Source organism: Urocampus carinirostris, chromosome 11 (genome assembly GCF_059441175.1).
Source record: "Urocampus carinirostris isolate Australia breed hairy pipefish chromosome 11, RoL_Ucar_1.0, whole genome shotgun sequence".
In the NCBI taxonomy this organism is placed as follows: Eukaryota; Metazoa; Chordata; class Actinopteri; order Syngnathiformes; family Syngnathidae; genus Urocampus; species Urocampus carinirostris.
The window spans coordinates 36,493,685-36,512,730 of record NC_142359.1 but is presented as its reverse complement, the minus strand read 5'-3'; the positions used below and the strand labels follow the sequence as shown (position 1 = coordinate 36,512,730).

The window sequence follows — 19,046 nt, the reverse complement described above, 5'->3', positions numbered from 1 at the left end:
TCAGAGTCATCCACAACTCTGCTTTCTGCCTTTCGGCTGCATATTTCAATATTATTAGCTTGTAATCTGTAGAATATGACTTTTTTTTGCCACTTTTGTTCAGTTGTTTTTATAAATCACCGTTGTCAAGCCGGATAATGTTCCCCCGCATAAACGGATTTTCGTGAAAATATACACAGTTGTACTTTAGGCCTATAGAAGTTTTGTGCCAATAAATACCAGCATAATCGATAAACATCTGCTTTTGTATATAAGCAGTTTTAGAGCTGCATGTGGTCATACTGCACTCCTAGTGAGTCCTTGGTGCTTTTTCAACAAATTACATCCCCAACAACCTCGCCCAAGTAGAATGCCTGGCATTGACAAGTGGGCCATTATGCTTGTTAAAATACATTCTGTTTTGTGAAATATTTTCTACCTGCCCAAAACTTTAATATTTGAATAGAGGAGGAAATCGTTTTTATTATAATTATGGGATTAATCGCAAAAATAATCGACCGATACAGCGATTATCAAAAAATTGTTAGTTGCAACTCTGAACTAGACCTCCCATGTCTCTTTCTCATCATGAAGCTTGTCGTTATTTGCTGTTTTCTAATAGGAGAATAAAGTAAAGTATAAGTATACATTATGGTCCAATTTAAAAGGACACAATAATAACTCTTTGCCAGTAAAACGTGATGCTTAATATTAAACTTATTAACGCTATTGTGTGCAAGTTGAGCGTTTTTATAAAGCATATTGAAACACTGCTTAAGATTATGCGTGTAATAAAGGTGTCAAGTCAAGTCATGTTTAACCCATACCTGTCAACCTGTACGTTTTTGCCGTACAAAGTACGTTTATTATGCATTATAAGACGTGTACGACGTACAATAAAATCTGTACGGAAAAACGCAAATTTGTCAATTATGGGTACCATCCGGTATACACCAACTATCACGAAACAGCAAATCAATCAAGTCAAACGAGTTCGCCGCGGTAGTCTTTATTTCTGTATCGTTTATTTTGTTGCAAACGAAGCGAGCATTTGATGCTACTGTGCGCATGCGTCTGCTGCTGTAGTGCCTAATTTCGACTCCCCTGCGGATCTCTCCGTGGCTCTTGGGATCACTAGTAGACCAGCGTTTTCAGAGCACTTAAAGGCCTTGGCTCCAGCCTACTCCCTTTGGCACATGTTTCTTTTAATATTGTGCTGTTCAGCTGATTTTTTGTGTGTGTTTGGTGCAAATAATGTTTGTTCCCTTTTGTTAATTAGTGAGACTATTAGTGAGAGACTAACATTACATTTCCTCAATCACTCGGAAAATTCTGAAAATTCAAACACGATGCTCGATCTTACCATCATTTTCTGAAATGTTTTTTTTTTTTTTTTTATGAAGCCCAATCAAACACTGCTTAAAATGATTTAACTGGCATAAAAAGTATCTTAAACACACACACACACACACACACACACACACGCGTAATAATCAACCGACTAGAAAACACGAACATCGGCGAGCAACCAGAAACAGACGTAACCTTTCCACACTTAAAAATGTAACCAAAAAAAAAAACAAATAATGCAGTGGCTTACCCTGCTACCAAGCTCCCTTCATCCTCGTCGGTGACTGCCTTGTTTTTTTTTTTTTCCAGCCTGACCATTCTGGTGCTCCCGTGCCACGTCATTTTGCAAAGCTTGCAAATGACGCACTTTTTTGTTTTTGTGAAGCGTGGAGTGTTCCCACAGTTTTACGGAATTTGGTGAAATTGTTTTCTCTGTGTCTCTCATGTTTTATGAGTTGAATTTACGTACCCTTTGAAATCAGCGCACTCAACCTTGTTCTGTTATGCTTGCCGACTCGGGCTGCGTGTGATGTCACTGACTCCGCAACGCGCTAAGTGATGCATAAATTGTGCCACCAAGCGCATCTATGAAATTATGAGCGAATGACTTGTCCGTCTCTGTGTGCCCTGTGACTGGCTGGCAACCAGTTCAGGGTGACCCCTGCTCACTGTCAAAGACAGCCGAGGTGGGCTCCAGGCCCCTGCCACTCTAATGAGGATAAGCGATGCAGATAATGGATGGATTGTCCAATGTTTTGCAGGTTTTAATAAAAAAATACTCAAAAGCAATAATGATCTTCCTGTGGGTGGACAGTCTTGGCAGGGTTCGGGGGCATGGTCCCCTGTAGTAAATTCTTGTACATTTTCAAGTCAAACGCATTGATCAGGTGCATTTTTAGAGCAAAATAGAGGAGCTAGATCAAGGAATGCCCTTGTAAACTATTGAATCATGAAAATAATAGGCATTAACGCGTTACACCCACTAAGGATGACGGACAGGAGTTAAAAAAAAACACTGTTGTCATCAAATTAGAGTAAAAATAACTAGTGCTGTGTTGATCCCAATCCTGTACTATTTTAAGGTATCGTATCTGCAACTAGACAGACCAGGTCACCACTTTGAATTTTAAATAAATTTAAATGTAATAATCTCTGTGATTTGCTGAAGTATGGTAAGAAATATCAATACTGCAGCTTCTGTGATTGGTACTAAGACAGGATGCCAGTTCTTCTTTGATGGTTTACAGGACGTTATTGTACCGCGCAACTTATGAGCTACTGTACACCAAAGCGTTTTCCTGCGCTGAGTTAATTTCTCTCATTGCTTGCAACGACAGCACTGCGTTTTTACGGCAGCAGTGCAACAAGGCGCTGAGTAGGTTTTCTGCACTGAACACTGGGAACTTATCCTTTTTTTTCCTTGTCGACGAGATTTGAAAAATGTTCAATTTGGGGAAAAACGCGACACTCGCTAAGGTCACATTTCACCCAATTGTCTAACCACTGTGCAGGCGGCGTGGGACTAACATTGCAACAGTCAGTGATAGTGCACGCTTTAGCACGTGGGAAAGGCTGACTGACTGAGACACATAGCACAAATACACATCATGGCGTTTGGAATCATTAATATAATGAGAATTCTAAAAAAGTTAATTACATTTATATAGAGTGCAAAATATTATATTTAGGGTCCGTAAACCTTTTTTCATGACCAAATTTGAGCACTTTTGAAGCACTTTCATGAACATTTTATCAATTTCTCAAGTACTTTAAAAGAGGAAATCCATTGTGAATCAAACCATAGCCCCACTGTTTGAGGTGACCAAACACGGAGAAATGAGGCAGAAAACTTGACAAATCCTAAGCCAAACATTAAACCTGCTGAATCTTGGTCAGATGCACCTGTCCTAATGCACCTGTAGGGAGCAATGACGCTTCACATTACAAACTGCAACTGCAGCTGCCATGTTTGTGTCTTTTTAAAGCTTAAATGCGTAGTCTATCGAGTTGGACTGCCGAGAAAATGGAAAGAATTTCAAGCATTTTCACGCACTCCATTCACCATTCAAGCATTTTTTGGACCTTGAAACAAAACATCAAAATTAAAGCATTTACCCGGATTTCAAGCACCCATACTAACCCTGTTTATGTTTTAAAAATACAAGTTTATGAGACTCTGGCGGGATCAATTAAATCATACATGCCGGGAAACACTGCTACTAAATAATAAGCAGATAATAAGTACAGTATATTAAAACAAATGGTGCTGCATCCAACTGATGTGGACTAATAATAGTTACTCGGCTGATCAGGAAACTAGGCTGTCACGAGGCGTGGTGGAGTGGAAGGGGTGACCGGACCGGAACGGAGGCAGGAGGCAGGAAGGGAGAACTCAATTGCGTAACGATCCAAAACTTTTATTCACCAAAATAAAAGTTGTCCAAAACTCTGGGACATGACAAAACAAACAGTTGTTTCTTCCAACTCAACAAAACAGGACAAGGCATAACAGAACGGACAATGTTTTAAACTAAAACAGGACAAGGCATAACAGACCGAAAAATGTGTATATAGGCCAGCGCCCGCCAAACCCACAACCCAGCCTTAAGTAGCAGACCAGCAATCAGCTGATCTGCTACAGCTTGAGTTCGGGGGCGCGGCAGACTGGTCGCCACGGCGACCGTGACAGAGCCCCCCCTTTAAGGGACAGCTCCTGAGGTCCCCAAAAAAGGAAAAAAATAAATAAAAATACTACCTCACGCCCCGGAATGGTTCGACGCTCGGCAGGGTTGGGGGGGTCCGGCAGGCAAACTGGACCGGCGAACACGAGGACAGACGGAATCAGGACCGGCGAACACGAGGACAGACGGAATCAGGACCGGCGAACACGAGGACAGACGGAATCAGAACCGGCAAACACAGAGGACAGACGGAATCAGAACCGGCAAACACAGAGGACAGACGGAATCAGAACCGGCAAACACATAGGACAGACGGAATCAGTACCGGCAAGACAGGACAGGCGGAATCAGAACAGGCAAGACAGGACAGGCGGAATCAGAACAGGCAAGACAGGACAGGCGGAATCAGTACAGGCAGACTGCAGGCAGGCCGGAGAGTCGTACAGGCAGGCAGGCCGGAGAGTCGAACAGGCAGGCAGGCGGAGTCGGAATGGCAGGCAGGCGGAGTCGGACTGGCAGGCAGCCCGGAGAGTCGAACAGGCAGGCAGGCCGGAGAGTCGAACAGGACAGGCGAAAACAGGACAGGCGGAGTCGGACTGGCAGGCAGCGGAGTCGGAGTCGGACTGGCAGGCAGCAGAGTCGGAGTCGGACTGGCAGGCAGCAGAGTCGGAGTCGGACTGGCAGGCAGCAGAGTCGAAGTCGGACTGGCAGGCGGCGGAGTCGGAGTCGGACTGGCAGGCCGCGGAGTCGGAGTCGGACTGGCAGGCGGCAGAGTCGGAGTCGGACTGGCAGGCGGCGGAGTCGGACTGGCAGGCGGCGGAGTCGGACTGGCAGGCGGCGGAGTCGGACTGGCAGGCGGCGGAGTCGGAGTCGGACTGGCAGGCGGCGGAGTCGGAGTCGGACTGGCAGGCGGCGGAGTCGGAGTCGGCCCGACAGGCAGCGGAGTCGGCCCGACGGGCAGCGGACCGGACTGGCACGCAGGGGAGACGGAATAGCAGTCAATCGGCACGGGAGTCGGGCAGGCAGGCATGAGAGTCGAACAGGCAGTCGTCAATTCTTCCCGGGACCCCATTCGAGGCACAGTAATGGCCACGACGGGCGGGGCCGTGGTTCGAACGGGCAGGGAAGGTTACCTTAGTGGGCGCTTGTCAAACTGCGTTCTCCAGCTCTCCCCAAGTCGCGCTGGGATCGTTCGCTGAGTTCTTGTCGTGGCTGGCTCATTCTGTCACGAGGCGTGGTGGAGTGGAAGGGGTGACCGGACCGGAACGGAGGCAGGAGGCAGGAAGGGAGAACTCAATTGCGTAACGATCCAAAACTTTTATTCACCAAAATAAAAGTTGTCCAAAACTCTGGGACATGACAAAACAAACAGTTGTTTCTTCCAACTCAACAAAACAGGACAAGGCATAACAGAACGGACAATGTTTTAAACTAAAACAGGACAAGGCATAACAGACCGAAAAATGTGTATATAGGCCAGCGCCCGCCAAACCCACAACCCAGCCTTAAGTAGCAGACCAGCAATCAGCTGATCTGCTACAGCTTGAGTTCGGGGGCGCGGCAGACTGGTCGCCACGGCGACCGTGACACTAGGCATGCTTTTTTTACAAGTATTAGGCAATTACCAGCGGCACACTATACAAGGTCTCGCAGCACACGGTTGGATATTATTTGAAAAAAACTGGAAAGAAATTGGGGAAAGTAAGGCCAAATTAAGGCAAACGTGTAAAACACGGTTTCAATGAAAAAGTTGTCATGGTTACAAATCACGGTCATGAGTACTCTACCTAACTCCATCTCCACACTCACCCTGGGAAATAACTGTCACAAGTAACGAGCGTTTAGCCTGAATAATTGTCCCTGCGGTACACCCGTGGAAATATGACTCGCCGCATAAATCAAAAGCCGCAATATTCACTTTGTAATGAAGACAAACAAGCCACCTGTGGCCGCACGGCTTGTTAGAGCAGCAAAAATAAAACCCTCCGTCATATGGAATCAATAGCTGCTAGCACTCCTGAGCACCAACTTTACACCTGTTTTTTCATTTTTCTGTACTACAGGTGGCGGGAAATAAGGTCATATTCGAGGCCAATTACACGGAACACAAACAAATGACTGAAATTTAAGCCCCAGCAGTGATTTTGCTGCCTGGGTCCCGCCACGCGCCCGTGTATAAGGTCCGACGGCAGCGCTGCGCCCCGAACGTTGTCCACTCGTGGAGCTCAGACTGAGCGAGAGAGGAACAGTTTAGAGGAAGGGTGTGTGTGTGTGTGTGTGTGTGTGTGTTTGTTGGGGGCGGCTGTCTTTTACTCTAAGGGTTCCCTGTGGCAGTCTTTTGTCAAGTCAAGTCAAGTCATTTTTATTTGTATAGCCCTTAATCACAACGAGTTTCAAAGGACAGGTTATTGCAAACCACAGACTATTATTACAGACTATTATTACACCATCCCCTGGTCTAAAGCCTATATGAGGGCAAGGAAAAACTCAAAAACCTCAACATGAGGAAAATGAAGAAACCTTGAGATGGGACCGCACATCTGGTAATCCCCCTTCTAGGATGACCAGGCTGCAATAACAAACAATACACAGATATTGTCAACAAAAAATATAGGTTATTCATATGCTATAGAGCAGACCTGGGCACTCCGGTCCTGGAGGGCCATACGTCCTGCCAGATTTTGAAGTTTGCTCTTCTTTAACTCAGGTGATACAAATTATAACCTCGTTAGCAAGCTAGCAAGTGCTCGTTAACGATACTGGTGATTGGAATCACCTGTATTGGATCAGAGAAACCTCAAAAATCATGCAAAACATACGGCCCTCCAGGACCGGAGTGCCCAGGTCTGCTTTAGAGTAGAAGTGAGTTTTAAGCCTAGCTTTAAACATTTCCACCGAGGTTGCAGATCGGATCTCAGGGGAAAGAGCATTCCACAGCACCGGTGCCCGGATGGAGAACGCTATCAAACCTGCGGAAATCTTCTTGGCTCTTGGAATCACTAGTAGACCAGCGCTTTCAGAACGAAGGCTTCGGATCAGAACATATAGGGAAATTAAATCTGAAAGATATGAGGGAGCGAGTCCAAGCATGATTTTGTAAAATACCAAGAGAACCTTAAAATCACATCTTAAGCTAACAGGGAGCCAATGCAGCTTAGCTAAAATCGGGGTAATGTGATCAAACTTTCTTGTCTTAGGTAAAAGCCTTGCTGCAGCATTCTGTACCAGCTGAAGGCTCTGGAATTTGGACTTCTGGAGACCGGAGAGTAGTGCATTACAGTAACCGAGACGGTAAGTAACAAACGAATGAATTATATTCTCCGCATCTGAGACAGCATAGGACGAATTTTAGCAATGTTGCGAAGATGGAAGAAAGCTGCTCTAGTAATATTCTTCACGTGTGTTTGAAAGGACAGATCGGGGTCAAATATGACACCTAAATTTTTAACTGAGTCATGTCAATGTTCAGAGCAGTTTCTGAGAACAAGTCACGGCATTTAAATGGACCAATAACTAACATTTCGGTCTTTTCAGAGTTAAGGCACAAAAAGTTGAGTGACATCCACTCTTTTATCTCAGTGAGGCAGGCCTCCAAATTTCCACAGTTTAGTGTGGCAGATTCCTCCATCGGAAGATATAGTTGAATGTAATCTGCGTAACAATGGAAACTGATATTATACTTGTGAATAATATCACCTAATGGAAGCATGTAAACGCCGAAAAGAAGGGGGCAAGTACTGAACCCTGCGGAACACCACAGGTAACACTAAAGGGCTCAGATGTCACTGCACCATATTTAACACAGTGCGTCCTATCTGAACCATTGGAGGACGGTTCCCGAGAGACCAATCCATTTTTCCAACCGTTCTATTAAGATATTATGGTCCACAGTGTCAAAAGCAGCACTAAGGTCCAGCAGCAGCAAGAGTGATGATGAGTCCATTGCCAGTAGAAGATCATCGGCTACCTTAATCAGGGGTGTCTCAGTAGAGTGGTTAGCCCTGAATCCTGATTGTATTGATTCAAAAAGATTTTTACATAAATATAAAATAATTTAGATGCTGTGCCACATCTTTTTCAAGTACTTTAGAAAGAAACGGTAGGTTTGACACAAGTCTATAATTACATAACCTTTCTGGATCAAGTTTGGGTCGTTTCAGTGTAGGTTTAATAACAGCGGACTTAAAAGCCACTGGAACTACACCTGAGGAGAGTGATATGTTTATAATATTTAGAACTGAAGGTCCCAGGACCCCCAAAAGACCTTTGATCAGCGAACCCGGAAGCAGGTCAAACAGCGTCGGTTTGGCCGTATTCACCACCTGTTTAAGATTATTGAGTGACAGATCACTAAATCGGGAAAAATTCCCTGGACAGCCACCATGTCGCGCATCCATAGATTTCAGCCCTTTAATATGTTATGTATTAAGAGTGTCTTTAGAAATTTCTTGCCGTATGGATGGAATCTTCTTATTAAAGAGGACCATAAAGTCATGGGCTGAATGGGTAGAACTATCTGGGATAATCTGTTGCCTTGTTAGCAATACTACATTGTCGAAAATAATTTTGGGGTTATTCTTTTGTGCCGCAATCACGTTCGAAAAATAGGCTGATTTTGCGGAGGCAAGGGCTGCTTTATACTTTAACAAGTTGTCACACCAGGTTTGACGGAAAATCTCAAGCTTGGTAGCACGCCATTTTCTTTCGGATTTCCTGCATTCTTGTTTAAGCGATCTAGTTTCATCAGTAAACCAAGGTGTGCATCTTTTAGGTCGTGATTTAAATTTGTAACAGATTCAAGTTCAAAAAGTCTGTATAAACACACAAAAAAATAGGTACATGATTAAAAAAAAAAAACAAAGGTGAAGAGACCGGTTCAGCCCAATCATGATTGATATTTCAGCTCAGACAAGCCGAAATTCGAACCAGGTCGGAATTGGGTATGGGCGCAAGATCTATGTTACCTCTATGTTGAAAGTGGCAGACAAAACATTTTCATGCTTGCTCGCTTCAGATTTATCCAACATTGCCTTATCGTTCACCAAATACGGTACATTAACCCCTTACCATTCCTGTAAAATTCCCCGAAAATCCAATCCAAGACATACCCAAAGTAAATTGAATGCTGTTCTTGAGCCGCAATATTGTGGTTTTAGTCTCTTTTGAGTAGGTAACACTCTGAAGCTTAGTCCCATACTGTAAATATCAATGCAAGTGCTACTAACATTGAGCAATCTGAGTTGAAACACACAGAAATAGGAGGTTTTTATTCTTGCCAGATTGTTTTGCCTGCAAAAGGGTGTAGCATAGGCATCTTAGCTGGAAAACAGGTGAGACACGAGCTTGAAGCCTTACCTAGTACGTTCTCAAATTAGAAAACTTAACATTGTATTTTTCTCTGAGTATGTCTAGGTGTTTCCAAAAATGACCATTTGGAGACAACCACTTCATTTCCCTACAGACTTTGCATTTGAGTAATTATTTTTGGACAATTTTTAGACATTGTGAAAGAGTTATTAATGTTTGACTTCTCTTTCCAGAAGTCAATAAATAATTGTGCACAATTGTGCGTAAAAATGACACAAGATTAGCTTTGCCCAGGTTAACTTTTAGCTCTGATTTTAAAACACACCGGAAATCCGCCATGATTACGCTGGATATTTCAATTGCAATTTCAATTCACATTTAACCTTGCACCACAGGTTAAAGATTTTGGAACCCGAATTGGTCATGATGTTTTTTTCTCCAATAAAGTCCCTCACAGGTTGTCACAGGCTAAAGAACCGTAAAAAAAAAAAGCTGGCGATTGGCCAAAATGGGTGTCTCTCAAAAGTTCAGAGGCTAGCTGAAGTATTGATAATAAGCTGACGAGTCATGTTTATTTTTAAATGGGAGTAAAAAAGCCAAGCAGACGGATTAGACCAAAGCTCGTCAAACAATGGAGGAATGCTTTTTCTTTTCAGCATTATCATGTGTTTGAGTAAATATTTTACACGGTTGAATTCACTGAACTCTTAATATAACCACACCATATTTGCGGGAAATCGTGTCGTGAATAGAAGTTCCCAGAACTTTTGGATGAGTTACGCCGGCTACCTAGTTTCAGGTATTTTGTTTCAGACTGTCCATGTCTTGAATCCTAAGAGTTGGAACGTAAGTGGTGCAGTCGGAACGTTAAGGGGTTAAGTTCCCTCTGCAGTTGTACAGCAACAAAAGAGAGTGCGACCAATTAAAAAAAAAAGTTGCACCATTGGTACAAGTAGAAAAGTTAGTGTAAAACTCTGTAAATCGCTTATTTTCTTCCTCCCTCATTCAAAAATAAAATCTTAACTCCATAGACCAACCAGATATCTTCCTAGGCAGATGCAATTTGGGTCACTCACCTGTTTAAATCATTATAAAATACACCGTGTCACTACAGAAAAACTCAAGAGGGCGCAGTCTCCTGGGTGAAAAAGTTTGAGAGGCAAAGTTTGGTAATAGGATGTGTTGGCGAGGTGAAAGCAGAATGAAAGTATGTTTCCTTTGCGATAATATGCTAATTGGTGAAAAGTTATAGTGAAACCGTTTACAGAGAGGCCACACTGCACTTATGACGCATTCCTGATGTCTTGTTATTTTCGAAGACTGTGTAAAAATAAATTGGTCAACATGCTTTCATCAAAAGAAAGTTCATATTTTTGCCCCCAAATCATTTTGTTTTATAAACAACCATTATCAGCAAGGTGGCGATAAAGGCACACAACAAACAAGGCAAAAGCTGCGAGGCGGCGCCTATAATCACAAAGTGTACAGTAACCGGCCTCCGCTAAGGTTAATAGAGTGCACATGATCTTTTCGCCCCGATAGACTCAAACCGAATTAGGTTGCCAGCCTGGAGGAGCGGCAAAGCTATGACGGCGAACAAACAAGAGGAAATGAAGGTGAGCGAGTACAGGAACTACAAGAGCAGCCCAACCTGGGATGGACGTAAATAACGACGCGCTTGCTTCGCAGAAAAAGAGTTGCTCTGAACGAGAGTGCTAAAGATAAATTCCAACACAGAACACATGGGATCAAAAAACATTTAAGTTCATCTGAAAAGCAATGGAAATCCAAATCAGGAATCACTGCCATTTACCAGAGAGGATTCCGGATTGATTTTCTAATATAAAAACTGGTCGAGATGTCCGGGCCATAGATTGAAAGAGCAAGGGTGATAGAGGACTGCTTGGGTCCTTTAACTCATTGAATGCCATGACATATAAATACGTATTGTCCCTAAGTGGCAAAACTTAAAAATATGATTTTGTTTTGGGCAGCACAATGGCGCAGTGGTTAGCGCGTGTGCGGCACAGTTCTGAGTTCATAAGATGGAACCTTCTGTATGGAGTTTGCATGTTCTCCCCGTGCTTGCGTGGGTTTCCTCCGGGCACTCCGGTTTCCTCCCACATTCCGAAAACATGCATGTCAGGTAATTGGCCGCTCCAAATTGTTCATAGGTGTGAATGAGCGAGCGAGTAAGTTGTCTGTCCCTGTGTGCCCTGCGACTGCCTGGCAACCAGTTCAGGGTGTCCCCTGCCCACTACCTGAAGATTGCTGGTATGGGCTCCATCACCCCCTCGACCCTACTAAGAAAAAGTGGTACAGATAATGGATGGATGGATGGATGATTTTGTTTTATTCAAAAATTAATATTGCAGAGGGTTTGGAGCAGCTCGTCAGTAAGTATGAAGCCTCTGGGAATTATTTCAGCATGAAAAAAAATCACTATTACATGGCAGGAGTCAGAGGTAGGATAAGGCCTAAAAATCCATCCGACCCAACCCGGCTTGCGGATGTTTAGGCCTGGCCCAGCCCGACGAATGAACTTAATTTGAGGGACAGAGTCCAAAATTACCCTAATTTGCATGTTTTTATTTGTGAGGACACGGGAGAGGAAGGAGGAGGAAGAAAGTGTGACTTTGCCTGCCAAGTGTACGTGCCGACGTAATAGTGCAATGGCGCGTGCGCTGATGAGTACGCGGGCACGTTCTGTCAAAGAAAAGGAACAACAAAACACATCATGTATGTGGTATGTAAACAGAGCCACAAGGTAATGTTACTACAACGTGACATCACAGGCGTAAAATGTGCCCTTGCCGAAAAGTGTGGTGTAAGAATGTCTACTGTAACTAAACCACAGTGAGCACAGAGCCGGTTTCCAAGTACCTTATTGAACATAACATTTGCTCAAGGATGGAGCTTCCACACTCGCCCCTTCCTCCGTTCCTCACCCTGCCTGGCGATTCGCCAGATCCGTGTCCGCGCTGGATCTTTAGAAACATATTGAGGCCATCGGGCTATTTAACGCTAGCGACACGCAAGGGCAGGAAATTTCCAGACTCTATTGCATATCTCCAGACGATTGGCCACTCCACAGAGCGGCATGGTGCAGCGGATTCTTTTCTGTCAGCGTCGACAGCGGCCCTGTGAATCGTTCCAACGTTACGTCGCCGACCTCTGGGGCTTTGCCACCCACTGCAGGTTTGGAGGTTTAGAGTACGAGATGAATAGAGTTAGTTGAGTACACGATGGACCTTAAACTGCGAGACAGGAGGTGTTTATCACCTGATGACACATCATTAATTAAGAAAAAAACTACAAAGAAGCCTAGCCCGGTTTTATGATTTAATTTTGAGGCCTGATCATACCTCTAGCAAGAGTGGCTTTGAACAGATCTTTGTCCACACATCGAGACACCCCCACTTCATAGTTTTGCTTCTTGTACCATTGATTAAAGGGTGTGGGTGGCCCATATGGGGAGTAGGTAGTGAAGCAGTGTGTGAGAGAAATAAATATATGGAATACAGAGTGCTTTATTTCTTAGAGAGGGATGACATTTTATGCACACCAGCAGAAAACGCTGTAGCCATGGTGACCGAAATCGTCTGATTATGTCACAGGAAACATCAGACGCTGAAAAGTTCTTGCAAAGTTGATGCACAAATTTAATGTTCTTGAAATAAAATGTTATTTTGAGTGCCCTTATGTGTATGGAAAGCATCAATTAGATATTGGAGGCATCACAAATGCAAAAAAAAAAAGGACCCAAGTAAAAGTTCCGCTTGAAATGCATCCTTTCACAAAAAGCAGTTTTTCTCAGTTTTCTTGGAAACGAATATTTTTGGAACATCCTTACAAAGCAATGGTAAAAGCTAGAAACGTTTCCTGATTAAAGATGGACTGAACCTTTCATTTAATGTCCTATGCCTATATAGCCACAAAACTAAATTTTTGTAAGCTTTTAAAAATTAGTCCAAACGGGAGAAATTGGCTGACACCAGTTCTTCCCATTTGAGAGAAATGTCTGGCATTAAATGAGTTTGAAATGAAAATGTGTGGTCTCATCTAGCAATACTTATATTACCAGTGAAATTATCTGAAATACATCTCTATATGAAGGTTGCAAATTAGGCCACAAGACTCCCCAACGTTTAGATTTCAGAATTACTAGTGACCTGAAATCAGGGGAGGTCGGTAAGGCCATATGAATGCACTAAATAATTATGTTTTTTAATAACTATTCTTTTTCATAATATTTTTTTCTATGTTATGTTTAAAGTGATATAACAACCAGTAATTATGATTTGGCACACGCCCCAGGGGCCGATCAATAGACAAAGTAGTAATACCAAGCTGGCAACAATTCAAGTGAAGCCATCTGCAAGTGTTTCTCACGTTGCCTGTCATTTACCTAAAATAAAAAATAAGGAAAACCGTATTTTAAGTCTCAGTTTTTTTTTTATAGTTTGGACAGGGGTGCAACTTACACTCCTGATGCAGCATATTTGTAAAATTATTAACACATTACAACCGGGTATATAACTTCAGGTTATTGTACCACTAAATCGCAAGTGGACCTTGCCGTGTTGTTCCCTTCTTCCTATTAATTGGAACACGAACGTTTAGAAGATACGTCGTTTTGCCAAAGTCAATATTTTAAGCTTGCTCACAATAGATCTCTACATGAGGAACAAATGGTTTCAACAACAAATGGTCAAATACATTTCCCCCCCAAAAATCAGACACAAAGTCATTTTATTGACGTTTGCGTGAAATATGCTGGGGGACAGTTTGACACACACCGGTCATTCAAAAAACAACTGAGAAGACTGAACTTAAAAGCACTGAAAAGAAAATCATATTTTGCAGATCACAAGCTGCAAATAATGTAATATGCAGCTGATAAGCAGAAGCTTGCAAGCTTCTGACAAGAAGTGGAGGTGACGTCTGACATAAGCGGCAGAAGCCGAAAAAGGGAGCAGCGCTAGAGGTAAGATCGGGCCAAAAAAAAGCACCCGAGCCCGACGCAGGCCCGAGGGGTATTAAACCCGACCCGGACCGAGCCCGACTAATTAACTGGATTTGCTGGCCCGGCCCGAGGGGGCCCGAAATTACATATTTTATTTATAAGGAGGGGTGATTTATGATAACAAATTAAACTCTGCCTTTTGTTACAACATCTAGGCCTAAGTTAAATAAAACTGTATAAACATTTACATCTTTTATATTTCTGTGTCTGCACTGCAGATGTTACATTAAGCGACAATCTGTCATTGACGGTTTTTTTTTTTTGAGGTAGCGAAAACATTTAAGGGCGTCTGTCATTTTGACGACTTGATCATTGGGCCATAATCCACAGCAGCAGTAGTAGTACGTCCTTAAGATTTTAGCGCAGCACTTTCATTCAGGGGGTGTTGACGTGTTGTGCCCTTTTCCGACTCCTATGCAAATTCCCCCCCCCCCCTGATCGTATTCTATATAAAACGCTTATTAAAACAATAAAGCGAGCTAATTATAACAATTGGGAGATCCTAGTCTATATAACGCGTTTATTTAAACAATAAAGCGCGATCGTATTCTACAAATTGCGTTTTTTAACGCAGATGAAAATGTCACCAACGTCAATGTACGCTTCCGACAAAAGCGATCGTATTCTATATAATACGCTTTAAAACAAAATAAAGCGAGCTAATTATAATAATTGGGAGATTCTAGTCTATATAACGCGTTTATTTAAACAAAGCGCGATCGTATTTTACAAAATGCGTTTGTTAATGCGGATGGAAAAGTCACCAACGTCACTGTACGCTATGATTTCCGCAATCACAACTAATTGTACACAAATAATATTTATTTGATTTACTATATTCCTTGGTCTAGTATCCATACATAGTTTAAGTATATATTTTTAATGAACATATATTTATAATTATTAATTAATTTAAAAAAAAAAAAAAAAAAAAAAAAAAAAAAAAGCAGGACCGAACCCGACCCGACCCGACCGTATGACTGACATTTCAGGCCCGACCCGGCCCGAAATTGCCTCGGGTTCGGGTTCGGGTTCGGGCTCGGGCCATAAATCTTAGGTCTAAGCAGCGCATCCTATAGAGTGCTTCGAGGTCCTAAGATTACCCACAATGCATTGCTTGCGGGCATTTTGGAAGTCAACAAAGCTTTTCACTTCATTCTTATTGTTCAGCGAACCAGTTAGATTCTACATTGTAATGCCGAATACGTGCGTTATTGTTGGCTGCTGTAGCCGAGGGGAAAAGGGTGGGAAGGGCTTCTTTAGACTTCCGAAGTGTGTTTACGATCAGGGGATTGAAGCTCAGGAGAAAAGTGAACGGCAAAGACGAATGTGGCCGGCAGCTATCAACCGGTCGAATTTGCCAAAGCTTGACTGTGTTCGTGTTTGTTCTGACCACTTTCTGACAGGTAAATTGAATTATTTATGATGTACAAATACATTTTAAAAAGGTTATGGTACATGTGTACTTCATGTACATCTCTCGACACCATTCAAGTATGGCTAGGTTAAATACTGTGTGCACAGACACATCCCGAACCCAACCAGACACAAATCTGTCGTAGGCTTCCATACTTTTGTAATTTTGAAAATCCTTCAGTTCACAAAAGGGACTTGGGTGGAAAATAAGATAGTTGACAAGTTTGATGTAAGTCACACACGGCAACAAATCGGGATCAGACTTCCAGTCCTTGTTTTTAATTTTGTAGGGATCCAATTTTCCAATAAAATGCAACTTCGCAGCGTACCGCTCACGTGCTTCCTTGTCTAAACTCTCCACGTAGTTTTCCATAGTGTTGACAAAATCCGTACACAAACGAAGCTAGTTGAGTAAATAAATAGACAAACTGAGTAAATATTTGCTCCTCTCGCTATCGCCGCTTGTAATCGACAGACTTCCAAGATGGCGGCACGAAGCCGTGTTATTATTTTTAGCACAGAGCTCGGAGCCCTCTATACTGAGACAGAGGATGAAAATTTAATTGGACTGTGATTTGGAGTTAAAATGATAGTTTGGTAAGCATGTTCTTTATGCTAGTGATTTGAATAATGTTATGTCGCTACTGATATGAACAGGCATGTCAATCATGTAGCGTTATGTCAGTATACCTTACAGACATATTCAGCCAGATTTTCTCCCATCTTATTTCAAATGAATAGATCTGACAGCGCATGTTTTCAGCCAATCAGAACGCGAGGAAGACAGCCGGTGTTATGGCATAACACCATCTCCACCCGTTCAGAATCTCTGGCAAGGAACGTATGGACACTAAATCACGACCCTCACAAACCTGATACAACGGATCACGAACTGCAGATCCTTTCTATCCCAAGATATACTTGAATTATGAAACGCCATCTTTGCTTGTATTTGTTTTTGTATTATGTTAACGAGTTACATGTGCGGTCCTTTCTCAAGGTTTCTTCATTTTCCTCATGTTGAGGTTTTTTGAGTTTTTCCTTGCCCTCATGTTGGTTCCAGACCAGGGGATGGTGTAATAATAGTCTGAAAAAATAGTCTGTGTAATAACCTGTGAAGCCCTTTGAGACTCTTTGTGATTAAGGGCTATACAAATAAAAATGACTTGACTTATGCTAACAAGGGCCCAGTGATAGTCATAGAAAGTGCGAGTAGAGCGGCTGCAGTAATTTACTAACTTCTCTCAATGACAAGTAACTGACCCGACAGCAGCGTAATCAAAATTAAACACTTACTGTACAACAAAGAACTTCTGTTTCGTTTCCCACCAATCCATTGCACGTTGAGATGGTGAAGCCGCTAGCATCGTGAGTGATACAAAAAGGGGCAGGGATGTCGTCTGCCTCATGTTCTGATTGGTTGAAAAGAGCACCGTCTAATGCAGGGGTGGCGAACAAGTTTGACACAAAGAGCCGAAATTTTGAACCGTGAGAGTCAAAGAGCCACACCATGCACTGACCCGCATTAGACGTAACCTACGCAGATGATTGGCAGTCAATTGTGTCCGGAGCAGCATAAAAACAACAAATCTGCCATATTAATTTCAAAATATTATTTATTATTTGTTATTAAATCTGAAGGATTCAGGTGTTTTCTAAGAAGGGGAAAAAAATTAGAAATTCAATCTTCTATTTTTTTTAGGTTGCTAGTTTAATTCCTCGGTTTGGTTTCAGATTTGATACCAGTCTATTTGAGGTTGGAAATAAATCTCTCACAATCTGTCACCAAAGCTTGTAAAATGGTACATCTGTTGATATTCATCAACTATTTTTTTATGTTGGCGCTGATCAGGGATGCCGGTCCAATCTTCAGTCTCCCAACCCAGTTTCCAGGTTCACTTCAACCAAATACATTTCAACTTTTTTGCCCTAGAGATGCCAAAAGGTAATTTGCACCATAATTCTCAACTGAAATTCTATCACCATTCTCATGCACTCTACCATTCTTTCAAAATTAAGTCTCCTCGATAGCACCTTCCACCACAAATCCTTATCAGCCGTTCCTATTTGAAAGCTCAGCTGTATTGGATCATCTGAAAATGCCAGAGGGTATGGGTCAGTCCAGACTAGATTGTGGACTTCAAGGCGCAGGTGTAGAAGTCCTTCATATATGTTCATAATTTGAAGAACAAACCCAATTACTTTTCTCATATTTGCTCATTAAAAGGCAAGGAAAATATAATCGAAGCCATTTTCAGCCATATGTCTGTGATGATTCAAAATAAAAGGTGCATTCTTCGGTCCACACAACATTCTGAACTGAAGGATATTTCTAATTTTAAGATAAAACAACTTGAACATCCTGCGATAACACACGTCAGTTGTTTACGACCGAACCAATGCCGTCTCATCGTACCAGTCCTGTGGGACGTTTTATCACGAGGTCCGATCTGCTACGTTAAATTTGATAGAACAACCCTCTGCGCCTCTCTAAAACAAGTCTGTGCCTTTATCACTTGCTAAGAATGAGAAGTTCAAAATCACCAGCTCATACAGCAATTAACTTCTAAAAAAAGCAATATGATTTGTTTTCTCTGCAGTGTTTTCCATTCCTGGTGGGCTGCCAGGGTCTAATTGTTCCACGCCAGAGTATCCTAAACTTGTAATTTTAATCAAAATAACTTTAAAATATCTTATTATAAAAAAGATTAAAAAGAACTGGTGTCCAGGCTTGCACCCTCCCTTGCTTTTGGTTAATAGGCTGGATAAGGTGTACAACCATATTTTTATTTCTAGGGGGCCAAGGGATGTCGCAGCAAGTCAGAAAAAAACAAAAAAGGGAGTGAATAAAAAAAAACGAATCAAAGCAGGAAAATTATTCGAATTTGGATGCATTTAATTATATTAATAGCTCCAAAGCAGCGAGCATCATCTATCACTGACAAAAGAAGCCGAATCAGTCCTTCAAGGCATGCAATCTTGATTTTCAAAATGCCAATATTCAGTAGAGACTAATGTCATTTTTATTTTACACATTTCAGTTTATATATCTGCGTGTTTTTACATGTTCTGAATCATTTCAGTCTATATTGGTTAAAAGTTATTTTATAATTTTCATTTTCACTGAGGATTTAATATAGTATAGCATTTGTATTTCGTTGTGAAGTTGGGTTTTCAGAGCTTATGTTGCTTGACTTTAAAGTTGCTCGTATAAAAAGTTCTAAGGTTTTATCAGTTAATTAATTCTATAGTGGAAAAACAAAGGCCAGTATAATATAGTAATATAA

At 42.1% G+C, this 19,046-nt stretch overlaps 1 protein-coding gene across 1 annotated transcript in view; it reads right to left on the bottom strand.

The window, feature by feature from the left end:
* The window catches only part of fam180a (family with sequence similarity 180 member A), a 31,337-nt gene extending 14,207 nt beyond the window's left edge, over positions 1 to 17,130 (bottom strand). Inside the window, exon 1 of the mRNA XM_088347591.1 lies at positions 17,056 to 17,130. The gene's annotated coding sequence lies outside the window, so the exon portion shown is untranslated. The remainder of the gene's footprint in view (positions 1 to 17,055) is intronic.
* Positions 17,131 to 19,046: the final 1,916 nt, after the last annotated feature.